The 12,616-nt window shown below is 43.8% G+C and overlaps 1 protein-coding gene across 6 annotated transcripts in view; it reads right to left on the bottom strand.

Annotated features, from left to right (window-relative positions):
- The window catches only part of NUDT14 (nudix hydrolase 14), a 411,355-nt gene that overhangs the window by 309,012 nt on the left and 89,727 nt on the right, over nt 1-12,616 (bottom strand). Inside the window, exon 1 of one of the 6 annotated variants that reach the window (XM_085626224.1) lies at nt 8,351-8,472. The exons of 4 other annotated variants lie outside the window; for them this stretch is intronic. The gene's annotated coding sequence lies outside the window, so the exon portion shown is untranslated. Of the gene's footprint in view, nt 1-8,350; nt 8,473-12,616 lie in introns of those variants that run through there. One more of the 6 variants, XM_085626221.1, reaches the window with a different exon arrangement.

Below are 12,616 nucleotides of genomic sequence, written 5' to 3'. Positions count from 1 at the left end.
TTTTGAAGGTGTTGTGGGAAGACTTAGACATGTTGTTTGAGGTAGCAGTCACGAAGGATTTATAGCAGAATTTAAGAGAGCAGAAGACTGGCCAGCACAAGAACTCCCAAGAGTAGCAAACACAAGTGCCCCAATGGCTGTAGTAAAAGCCAAGTACAATGCGGTCATTGTCCATCTTAGAACAAACGTTCCTCAGAAGCAAATGGATTGGTCCAAGATTATTAGAACAAAACAAGATTCCAAAGAGTTGTTTTATGCTAATTTTGAGCAGCTGATGCAAGTGTATAGGGAACATAGTAGCAAGAACATGGTGAGAACATGGGAGGGTACCTTACGTACTTTGTGTATGGACTTAGACCCGAGATCAGTTCACAGATAATACAGGGTGCTCTTTGATGGCAATAAAAACCACTGGCCTAGATCCTGCACTATACACTGCTTGTACTGTAGCTGCTAATCATGAAGCTCATGCAAGTAGATTTTTTCATGTTCCCTATTCTCAGAGTGCCTTTACTTATCACGTGTAATTTCAAATGCTGGCTGAATATACAAAAGTCATGAATATTCCAGATTGCTTAGTTTACTCCTATCTTCCACAGCCAACGGTTCTGCATATTTTCACATACCGCTTTCCTACGCTTTTTCTAGCAGCATATTCTTGAATTTGTTTTACAAGATTTCAGTAAAATGGTTTTATTCAGATTATGAATGCCCTTTAGAAAATGTACCTTTCATTAGAGAAGCCAATCTGTATCTTTCGGCAACTTAACATGCATGCAGTTTCTTTAAAGCTTTCAAACTAATTGACGCCTGTGAGTATATGTATTTATGTGACTGTAAAACAATACAAACTAATTTACGTTCCTATTCCTGTTACAGTACTCTCTCAAAACCCAGTAAGCACCTTGCACACAGCACTGGACCACGTATGTCTACCTGATTACACGTGGTTCGCCCTAAATCTAATTTTCATTCCAAAGCACATTGAAATCACACAAAAGTGCCCTTGTAACAACACTGAAATGGGAAATGCATTGTGGGATAAATGCCTAGTAGAAATAAGCTCTGACAAATTTGTAATGTGTGCCTGTTTCAAGGCGGCCTTGGGTTGTACCTTAACTTCTAAACGGGTGGGACACTGTGCCACACCAGGTGCTCTATCTTGAACTCCTCACAAGCTCGTATCTGGGCCTTCCAAAGTAGCTACCTTGGTTTTTAAGACTTATATCTGAGGTTAGGTAAAGACCAAGTCTAGGGTTGGCTTCTCTGAAGAACTAATGGGCAAGGACAAGACAAGACAGCTAGCTCTGACTGGTTCACAATGTCAGGTGTTCCCCTTGTCCTCACCAGAACAATTTAAACAGTTTAATCCGTAGGTTCTCCATCGCATGAGCTTGGTTGGGATATGTTTGAGCATCTACCTGCATTACGGAATGGCTGGCAGTCACTTTGGTAGGAAGATGAATGCAGAGCACCACAGCAGGGGCTCAGCCTGCTTTTTAAGGGATTTCTCCAGAGAGACAATAATAGAGAGACAGCTTTTGTGTTCTTCTGTGTCTCTTACATTGAAGGGACATCAACTGTGCCATGCGTTATAAATAATAGTTCTGTCAGAACCCCTTTCAGAGGGCAATGGACCAAGCAAGAGCTACTGGGCTCCACCGTGGGGGTTGAGGCCTTTTACTCCTGATGTTTCTAGGCCCGATCTACTACAGGTTTTAAGCACCTGGGCCAAGTACACTTTCAGGACTTGACTCTCAATGGTACTGCAGATTGAATAGTCCTGAGGGGGATTATAGGCAGGTACAAGATTTACACGGGCACAGGACTCAAAACAGCCACCCCGATAAATAAATGTCCAGCCAGTTACTTCCTTTTATGAAAAAACGTGTAACTATATACAAACATAAAGTGAAATACAACACACCATATAAATTAAATACACACTCTTTGTTACGCCAGCACTCTAGTGTTGTCTGGGTAAGATCCTGAGTCCCACTTCCCTAAGGACTGGTTATTCCCCATATAAGAGAGCCAGCATTCATTCTAGGCCTTGCTAGTGAGTACAAGTCTTAGAAGTCAACTATCGCTTTTAAAAAGTCAGAGTAGCTCAGCATTGTAGCGCTTCAGGCAGAGCAAGCTGTCAGAGAGGCCTGGTGGCCCAGTATTCAGTCTTACCCACTCTCTCTTGAGTTGCGGTACAGAAGGTCCAGGTGCGCGTCAGTGGCCTGACGGTGTGCAGAAGTCTGGAAGCTGCAGGTAAGGCAGCATGCATCCACGGCACTCCTTCAGCTGCGTGGTAAGTCCTGATTCTGGTAGCCGGTCTAGGGTCCTTCAGGTTGAGTCAATGCTCTGTCTCCACTGACTGCAACCCACTATGCTTCAATGTCGCATGCTGCTCCACGGCAATGGACCTCTCTCTTCACCACAGCTCCCACCTGGCATACGGGGATTGCGAACATCGGTACACAGGGTGACGTTCCCTCCAAGTCACAGCATTCCCCAGGGCAACAGTCCATTTCTTTCACAGAGATGCTCCAGGGTGATGGCCTTTAATGTTCACCATGGCCCCCATCTGGCATATGGGGATCGCAAGCAACTGATCACAGGGCGATGGCCCCTTTGAGTCACAGTACTGCACGGGCATCTTGTTATAGAGATGCACCAGGGTGCTGGCCCTTAATATTCACCGCTGCTCCAACCTGGCATACAGGTTTCACGAACAACAGCATATAAGGCAACAGCCCCTCCGCGTCACAGCACTGCACAGGGTGATGGCCCTCTTATATCACAGTGATGCACTATGGCAACAGCTCCTAATCTTCATTGCGGCCCCCCACCTGGCATATGGGGAACGCAAACAGCAGCACTTAGGGCAACTCTGGTTTTGGAAGGCAGGTATGTGCTGGTGTTCCAAGGCAAGTTTTCTAGATTCTCCTGGGTGGTGTCCCCTCACCCAGCAGGGAGACTAGCAGACCTTAGTCCCTAGTCCTGGTCACAACAGGCAGAAGTTGTGTTGAATTTCCCCATACTGATGTTCAACAACAGTTTGACAAATTTGGGAGGCTCAAGTTCCCATTAGTACAATCGATTTCCATATACAGGTGTGCTTTAGTGTCATAGGCTTTGAAGTTCATGCTGTGGGGGCTGCCCACTTCGAAGTGCCCACTCCTCTGTCCTGTCCTTTGTCCGGGATGCAGTCTGTCACAGCAGGAGTGCCCAACTCTTGACAGCACCACACACAGACCATGGGAGTGACTAGAAGATCAAAACTGGATGTCAGCCACATTATACATCCTTAGATGTGCCATTTCCATGGCCATGGGCTTCCAATATACACACAGGTACACTTTCATTACAGCATGCACACACAATCACAAGCACTACATACTAGCAGGATGTAGGCCAAGATCAAGTTAGATAGACAGCAGCAGAGCTTTACATGAGTGGGCCGGTAGGCCTCACTCCAGTGACAGAGGTAAAAGGCCTGATCACCCTATTGATCAATATTACAAAAAAGGCATGCTGCCACAATCGCACTTGTGCTACTTAATTCTTGGTAAGGGCAGCAGACCTTTACCACAACTAGGGTAACCCTTTGTGTTCCCATCCCGGTCTTAACAAGACCACAATCCATGAGACAGAATTAGGACATCTCGCACATGCATCTGTGTTCATCCATAACGAAAACTCTGTACCAAGGGTCCAGATATTGCTACAGCTAGGGCACTCAGTGCAAGGATGCACAACCATCACCATGCAGGGGACTTTCCTGTCTCAACAAGTTCCTTTCAACATTGGGAATTAAATTCCCCCATCTTAACATCCCATGTTGTTTGGATTTTAAAAGAAGAAAATGTACTATCTAAACGGGCAAATAGCGTAAAACTGAAAATAAGTATGGAGAACAAAAAACAGCAGTTTCTAATGGTACCTTTTTGTAGTTCTGACCCAAAATAATTATGGTAATTCTCAAGACTGGTTTTCTTCTTTGTTTCTTAATCAAGATGTAAATATCTTGGGGTTTAAAAAAAAGTGTCCTATAACAAGAAAATAATGAGGGTCCACACATCACATAAGGAATAGGGGTCAACTGCTTCAAACTGATTTCATCTACTATTTTAATTACTCGAACCATTTGCAGCGATGCTAAATATGGTATTGGTATTTTCCACCTTCAAGATGCTTACATCCCTAGTGTTTAGTCGAATAACCTTTGAAGCAATTTACTTTTAAATTTTACAGAGAAGTTAGATTTGAAAATATACAAATAAGTAGTACGCTACTTACTGCATGCAATTTAATCTTGCTTTGCATTGAGTCAATTCGTTTTTGACAGCTACACCTGGTGTGACAAATTGTGGCTACTTGTCAAAAAATAATCACCTTAGCTTTAAAGGCAACATTTCAAAGGTTTCACTTTAAAAATGTGATACTACTAAACCACAAATAACTAAGATCTTCAATTAAAGTGTGGCAAACATAATACTCGGTCAACAACGTGGCAGATATTCTGTCCGTAAATCTCTATTTTGAGTTAGGCAAACTGTTCTGGCTCTGCCAGCTGACACCTTTGACTGAAAGCATGTTGGATATTGGCTTGTCAGTCAAATTACCTCAATCTGTTGGGCCCTTTATAGGGCAGAGATTTCAAGGTACTTCTTTCCTTCATGACCACCATGGAAAGCCTGGCAGTTCCGAACAGGAAAGCCTGGTGTAGCGTCTTCCCAGCCAGGGTACCAGCTAATAACCACACCACACATGGACCTTAGTATTAAATGTCTTTATTCTACTGCTTTTAACTGCAAACTCGACATTCTAAAACAAGCTTGCATGGCATTGTGCTCCGACAGTTACATCACAGGTCTACGGAGTCTGTTAGGAGCCAAAATGGTTCAGTTCTAAAACATCGTAAGACACTTAACTTGGCAGTCCCGAACAGGAAAGACTGGCAGCACCAAACAAGAAACCAAAGATATGACTCCCACAATACACAGGGGTAACCGCAGCCACTCATCAAAGTTTCAGTGGTTTCAATGGAACAGCCACAGTGGCAGGTCTACTGAAGGCACAGAGATCTTCATCTCCCTGCGGATGCTCTTTAACTATGGTGGACATTTTTTCACCAGGTAGTGGAGCACATCCCCCGCTGCCCTGGTAGACAGTCAGACTAGCCACCATCCTCTAAATGTGGCCCTAAATATTGCTATTAAATCATCAAGTCATGTGTGTTGGAGCCTTGAATAACAACATATGCAGAATAGAATAGTGGATACAAAATATATGCCACAGCCCTGTTAAAAAACACACACAAACCAAAAATACTTCCCAATCAGTCTCAAACACAAAATCTCACAATGCTACCAACAAAAACAGACCCACCAAGTCACCAATTTATTTTGCACAAATTCCATGATCCGTCTGTTAGAATATTTCCTCGTTTGTACAGGTACTACGGTTAAACTCTGGATGCCTTCACTGCTCCAAACACACAGAAAAGATACAGGAAAGGTGCAGCACTGAAAATAATGTGACAGGTGGAAATGACCTTGAATCTTTACTCCAAAATAAGTTTGAGAGAAATATCCTGCTATGGTTCTGGGCCAGCAATAGGTACACCTGTAATAAGAAAGCTTTAGTTCACCTATCCTTAGTGGAACTCTTTTCAAACCACCAAACATGAACACCATTTCAGTATGTCCACTTTTTAGACCAGCCACCTCCTGTCATGTGGTTCCTGCTTAGAGACCAACTCCTTCCCGTCAGTGGATCTTCTTCTTCTGTGCAGAACAGGAATAGGATCCGGCGAGGAAGTCCACATGACCTTCCCAGAAGTACTCAACATCCTTAGAATGCATTTCAGTTAAGGAAAGCAGTCTGCAGATCGTTCAGCCAAGACCTTTAGTGATTTAGTTTGCAAGGCCACATTTCTCAAGTTACAGAATTTAAATTACTGAAACACTTGAAGCAGCAGCCTGGGAAAGAGGACCCTAGAGGACGGAATTGTTTCTATAAGGTACTGCTCCAGGGAAAATGAGTCCTCACCTCCAAAGACACTCAAAGTCCCTCCTTACACAGATACCTAATTACCATGTAAAGAAATGGTTCTTGAAGGCTTTTCAATCAAATTTCCTTATAATTTGCTTTTTGTAGGACAATTAAGGACAGATGTAAAAGGGCTTGACATGGTGGGTATAAAACTATATATTGCTGAATTGAAAATGGCATCTAAATAGCAGGATTTTGAAACTGGAGTGAGTACCTCAAAAGTTTCTAGTTTGTGTGACTTGACTTCACGCACAATAGAACCACATTTCTAAACTAGATTGGGTTTGACACATTTACTTGTATTATTCAGTTTACTTTTGCACACAATTATTCATTTTCTATAGCTGTATTGTTTTCTTCGGAGGATCTTTAAAAAAAAGCAGGTGGCGGTAAAAAAAGTTCACTTCAGGACCCAGGATAAGCAAACCATTAAACAAAAAACATAAGTTAAGAAATTTGGAAACAGCAATAAGCTGAATGGAGTGTGATGCTGACCACCATGTAGGTTACTTTATGGGGCGCTATCTTGGTTTTGTCTGAATTAAGCTTCAGGGTGCTGCTCAACCTTGCAATGGCAACAGATGCAGAAAGATGGTTTCTTCAAGGCTGTAATTCCGATTAGGGAGGTAATTCTCGTTTCTGCCAGCGTTCAAATTTAAGGTGAACTTGAGAGGGCCCAAATAACATTTTTGGAGCCGAGTACATGGATTAAAGTTCTAGAAATCACAGTAGGGCTCAATGACCGCAACGAGTATCTTTTTTTTTGTTAGACCTACACTCATTTCTCTCCTAGAGAGCTGTTACAAATTTCAATTAGAAAACGAAAATCAGGTTTTGCAGATATATCTTGAAGAATAACCAATCTGACTAAACAATACAAAAGATGTAGCGCTAACTTATTTGGCGATTACCTTTACCAAAGCAAGCTTTTAATTTTAATTATCAGTCTTATCTGGGAGTATGTTACTTATGTTTTTTTTTTAAAAAAAATTAGTTCATGCTTTAAAGATTTGAAGGCCTGGATGGTTGTGCGGTGTTGCAAATACAAACAAGTTAAAAAAAAAAAAAAGATTTGGAGACCTACCAACAAATGATCATGCCCCACCTTGGATCAAATTTAAGCAAATTGGTGACTGCAGACTGTGCAATTCAACAGTCGAGACCATAATTCTCATGGTTAATAGTTTGCTGATCGAAGAGAGATCCCTGATGTTAAAACTGCAAAACGAAAAGGGTATACTGTCCGGCAGACAGGCTATTCCGTGCCTGGACCCGAACAATTTGCAGCTAAACATTGCTTTTACGAAGTTTATGATGCTGGTGATAAACAGATTAGCGAAAGCTAACAGTGCATTCAAATCGGCATGAAATATTAATTCTTCTTATGATTGGTTTTAACGCTTTATTATCTAATGTCTTATCAAGTTATTGTCTGCTGTTGCAGCTTAATTAGCGTTAACTTCCCCCAAATGATGGCTTTTTTACTGCTTTTTAGTCATTGTTCGATTAAATGTTTTATAAAGTCAGTGCTGTCCCGCTGAGGCTGCATTCATTTTCGTTAATGTTTTGGACTCTAAAAGGTAGAAGGTGAACTGAACATTTTCTGCACCGTTAGGAACTTGCCTTTTATTGTAAGCTCATTTTAACATGATTTTTTATAGCACACAGCTTGCTGTTGGACAAATGATAATTTATTTAACTGTTGCGGTTTTAATTTGACACATTTTAGTGTTCTGTAGTGTCACACTCTAACGGTTTTTGATTAACCATATAAACAAAGTTCTTATTATTGTTATCGTTTTATTGAGAGATGGGTGTTTTGCCTCGAATGAAACATAAATAAGGTCCGCCAATGAGAAGCGGGTTGTCTGGGTTTGATAGTGCACAGAAAAAAAACACTACAGGGAAAGCAAAAAAAATGCAAAGCAAGCTCAATTTTCGACGTTTTTCTCCCGCAATTAGTATATTTGGGAGGGGACAGGCTTTCCTCCTGGGACAGTGGCATCAAGGAACTGCTGAAAGGGGAAGCGCCTACTTTTCTCATAATGTATTCATCACTAGCCATCACATCTGGCGGGGAAAATCCTACTTCCTGCGCTATTCAGGAGACTCGGAAACCCGGGGTTTGGGTGATTGCTGCCACACTTTTCCCATGGCCTCCTCACCCCTGATCCTCCCCCGGCCCCTCCCCCGCCGGTTTCCATTGTTTATCATCTGTTCGCCCCTGCCCTAGACTGCTGTTCGATGTGCACTGGCCTCTAATCGCGCTGTTGTCCTTTGATAGTCTGCCTAATCCACCAACCTGTCAGCTGGGGCACCGGCCCATGTCCAGGCCAGCTGCTCCTTCACAGGCCTCGCGACACCGTCTCACCCGCCTATCAGAGCCCGACAGGCCCCGCCACCACGAGGCGTCAGCGCGACACTAATAAGTAATGTTGTTTTGCTCTGTGACCGGGCCCTCAGTGACTCCGGAATATTAACAGAGTTGTACTTTAACCCTTTAGATTACACATCACACGTGAATTCAATTTAAAATGAAGTGAAAAATATAGGTATTTGCTGTTCTGTTTGAGAAAGTGTTTATCGAGGCAATAATTAGGTGTTTGATGTGTTTTACGGCAGAGTGCATGCGTTTCCGCTGCCCGGTGACTGAAGGATAATGTGTTAATATACGGGTTGAAAAATAGCTATTCAGTTTACTGGATACAAATACATACACTGGCTCCTTGATAGAAAATCAAATTTTCTTAGCCATGAAAATTAAGTTTCAGGGCTCGTTTCAGACAGAAGAACTTGACAAAATGCATGTTTAGCGTTACCAAGACTTATTGAGTTTACTAAAATTATATGTATATTATACTTAATTACAATAGGGACTTTCAGACAGCTCTCTTCATCTATTGGTCTGTTGATGTGTCATTCATATTTCTCGCCCAATACAACATAGGGCATGGGGTTATAGGTCAGCACACTTCTGCCATTGGCTAACTTCGCAGTGCACGACAGCATTGTGCTCTTGCACAAGGAGCTCGTAGCATAGTTGGCGGGAGTGCAGGTGACTACTGTGGCAATGTGTGCTTTATGAGACTAAAAACTATTTTATTATTTTAGCAATCTTGGTCTGACATCTAATTCACAATTTTCTTCTGCGTACACCATAGGGCAATGGGCAACCTATTTCAGCCATTTGCTAACTTGACGGTGAGTGAGGGCATTCTGTTCTTTCACAAGGAGCAAATACGCACACAGAGTAATTTGCTTCAGTGCAAGAGTGTGCTGCGGCGTAGTGTTTTTGAGACTAAATAAATATGCTTGCTTTTACACCTTCTTTTTTATGTTGGCGAGGGTTGCACCGCTCCTACAACAATAAAGCATTACAAAACAAAACAAGCCATGACAAAGCTGGCAGCAAAAACAGGGCGATTATATTTGTCAATGCTTGTTTGAAATGACGTTTTTCAAGTCGACAAGAGGGCACTTCTTTCTTCAGAGACGTAGAAAGACACTGTACGTTTTTGTAAATGGAAAATATGAATTGAATATGCTACTTACCAGTATGCATCTGTTCTTGGCATGTAGGGCTGCTGACATTCATATCTGTGCATAGATCGCCGCCTAGTGTTGGGTCCGGATGATTGCACATTGTTGTCCTGGAAGAGTCTTCGAAGTATCACGAGATAGGTGGCTCCTCCCCTGGACTACAGTGCGCATGGGCATCCTTCCATCCTTAGATTGTTTTTCGCCATTGTGGCAGTGATGGAGTAGATACAGAAAGTGATGACCATGCTTATACAGTAATTCTGAGTCCTGCAGCCGCTACAGGCGCCGGGGAGGAGGGTGGGCGATATGAATGTCAGCAGCCCTACATGCCAAGAACAGATGCATACTGGTAAGTAGCATATTCAGTTCGAGGCATGTGGGCTGCTGAATTCATATCTGTGCATAGATTATATAGCAGTCCCTCCTTTAGCGGCGGCTGCCCGTGCCAGCTGCAGCAGTCTGAAAAAGAGTTTTGAGAACAGCCTGTCCTACAGCTGCCTGCTGTTTTGAGTGTACATCTACGCAGTAGTGTTTGGTAAATGTATGTATAGTGGACCATGTGGCTGCTCTACAGATCTCCTGTAAAGGAATGTTTCCTAGGAAAGCCATGGACGCCCCTAACTTTCGTGTTGAGTGGACTCGTGGGGGAATCGTTAATGTGCGTTTAGCTTTTTGAAAGCAAATTTGAATACATTTAACGATCCATCTGGCTATCCCTGCTTTGGAAATGGCGTTGCTCTTGTGTTGTGGAGAAAAGGCAACGAAAAGTTGTTTTGTTTTCCTAAAGTCTTTAGTTCTGTCTATATAGTACATGAGGGCCCTCTTTACATCTAGTGTATGGAGCATTCTCTCTGCGACATTTTGTGGACTTGGAAAGAAAACAGGCAGTTCAATAGTTTGATTCATGTGGAACTGCGATATCACTTTTGGCATGAATTTGGGGTTGGTACGTAGTACAACTCTGTTTGCGTGAACCTGTATGAATGGCTCTTGAATGGTTAGTGCCTGGAGTTCACTAACTCTTCTTAACGAAGTGATTGCCACTAAGAAAGCTACTTTCCAGGTGAGGAATTGAATCTCACATGAATGGAGAGGTTCAAAGGGTGGACCCATTAATCTGGGGAGGACCACATTGAGGTTCCACACCGGTGCCGGTGGGTGTCTTGGGGGAATTACTCGTTTGAGTCCCTCCAAGAAGGCTTTGATGGCAGGCACTCTGAATAAAGAGAGGTGCTACCTGTTTTGAAGATAGGCTGCTATCGCGGTTAAATGGATACGTATTGAGTTGTATGCCAGATTGCATCGGTATAAGTGTAAGAGGTAACAGATGATGTTTTGAATGGATGCGTCCAGCGGGTTAATGTCATTGTTGTTGCAGTAAATGACAAACCTCTTCCATTTAGCCGCATAGCAAGCTCTGGTAGTGGGTCTTCTGGCCTCCTTGATGATATCCATACAGTCAGGTGGCAGGTTTAGGTAGCCAAACTCTAAGACTTCAGGAGCCAGATTGCCAGGTTCAGCTGTTGCGGATCTGGATGCTGAATTTCGCCATGGTTCTGCATTAAAAGTGCGGGTTTGATCCGCAGCCTTTGATGCGGCACCATGGAAAGTTCTAGAAAGGTGGTGTACCATGGTTGGCGCGCCCATGTGGGAGCAACTAGGATGAGTGTCAGTGAGTGTTGTCGCAGTTTGCGTGCCACTAGCGGTATCAATGGCGCTGGGGGAAAAGCGTACGCAAATCTGCCGGACCAGTTCATCCATATCGCATTGCCCTGTGACTGCGGATGTGGGAACCTGGCGGCAAAGCTTTGGCATTTTGCGTTTTCGTTTGTGGCGAATAGGTCTATCTCTGGATGACCCCACTGTTGGAAGTACGGTTGGAGTACTGACGGATGTAGCTCCCACTCGTGCATCTGGTGGCTGTGTCTGCTGAGCAGATCCGCCATCTGGTTGTCCTTGCCGGGGAGGTGTTCCGCCATGAGGAATATGTTCCTCTGAATGGCCCACTTCCACATGCTCTGAGCCAGATGAGACAACTGTGGAGAGTGTGTTCCTCGCTGCTTCTGTATGTAGTACATGGCAGTCATGTTGTCCGTCCGGATCAACACGACTTTGTTGCACAAGTGTACTTTGAATGCCTTCATGGCTAGGAAGATTGCCATCAGTTCCAGAACGTTGATGTGCATCTTCTTTTGTTGTGTCGTCCATAGTCCCTGCACTGTGTAAGTGAGTACCCTGGAGAGAGGCGTCCGCTGTCAGTATTATTTGTGGAACAGGCTCGTGGAACGGTCGGCCCTTGCAAAGGTTTTGTGGATTCCACCAATGCAGAGAGTTGTATGCCCGACCGCTCACCAACACTAGGTCTTTTAATTGTCCGTGAGCCTGATTCCATTGACGTGCCAAGCACTCCTGAAGCGGGCGCATATGTAGTCTCGCGTGCGGGACTATGAAAATGCAGGAGGCCATCATGCCTATCAACTGCATGAACACTCACGCAGGAAGGGAGTGTTGAGGTTTGAACTTTGAGATCAGCAGTTGCATGCTGTTGATCCTCACTAAATTTGGCTGAGCTGTGGCTGCCAGAGTGTCTATGGTCGCGCCCAGGTACTGCCGTACATGGGCGGGTTGAAGATGTGATTTTGGGTAATTTAGTGGGAATCCCAGGCTGTGAAGAAGGTGAATGGTGAGGGACATGTGGCTGGCACATTGCTGGGCTGACTTTGCCTGAACAAGCCAGTCGTCCAGGTAAGGGAAGACGTGAATGTGTTGTCTCCGTAGATGTGCAGCCACTGTTGCTAGGCACTTGGTAAAGACCCTGGGTGCTGTTGTTACTCCGAAGGGGAGAACTTTGAACTGATAGTGATGCCCCTGAATAGTGAACCTGAGATATTTCCTGTGTGAAGGGTGTATGGGTATGTGGAAATACACATCTTTAAGTCCAGTGTGGCTAGGAAGTCTCCCTGACTGAGGAGCGGTAGAACCTGCTGTAGGGTGAGCATATGGAAATGCTCTGAGAGAATGCATTGGT

This window comes from Triturus cristatus, chromosome 9, assembly GCF_964204655.1.
Source record: "Triturus cristatus chromosome 9, aTriCri1.1, whole genome shotgun sequence".
NCBI classification, from domain to species: Eukaryota; Metazoa; Chordata; class Amphibia; order Caudata; family Salamandridae; genus Triturus; species Triturus cristatus.
This window is presented reverse-complemented; position numbering and strand designations above follow the sequence as displayed.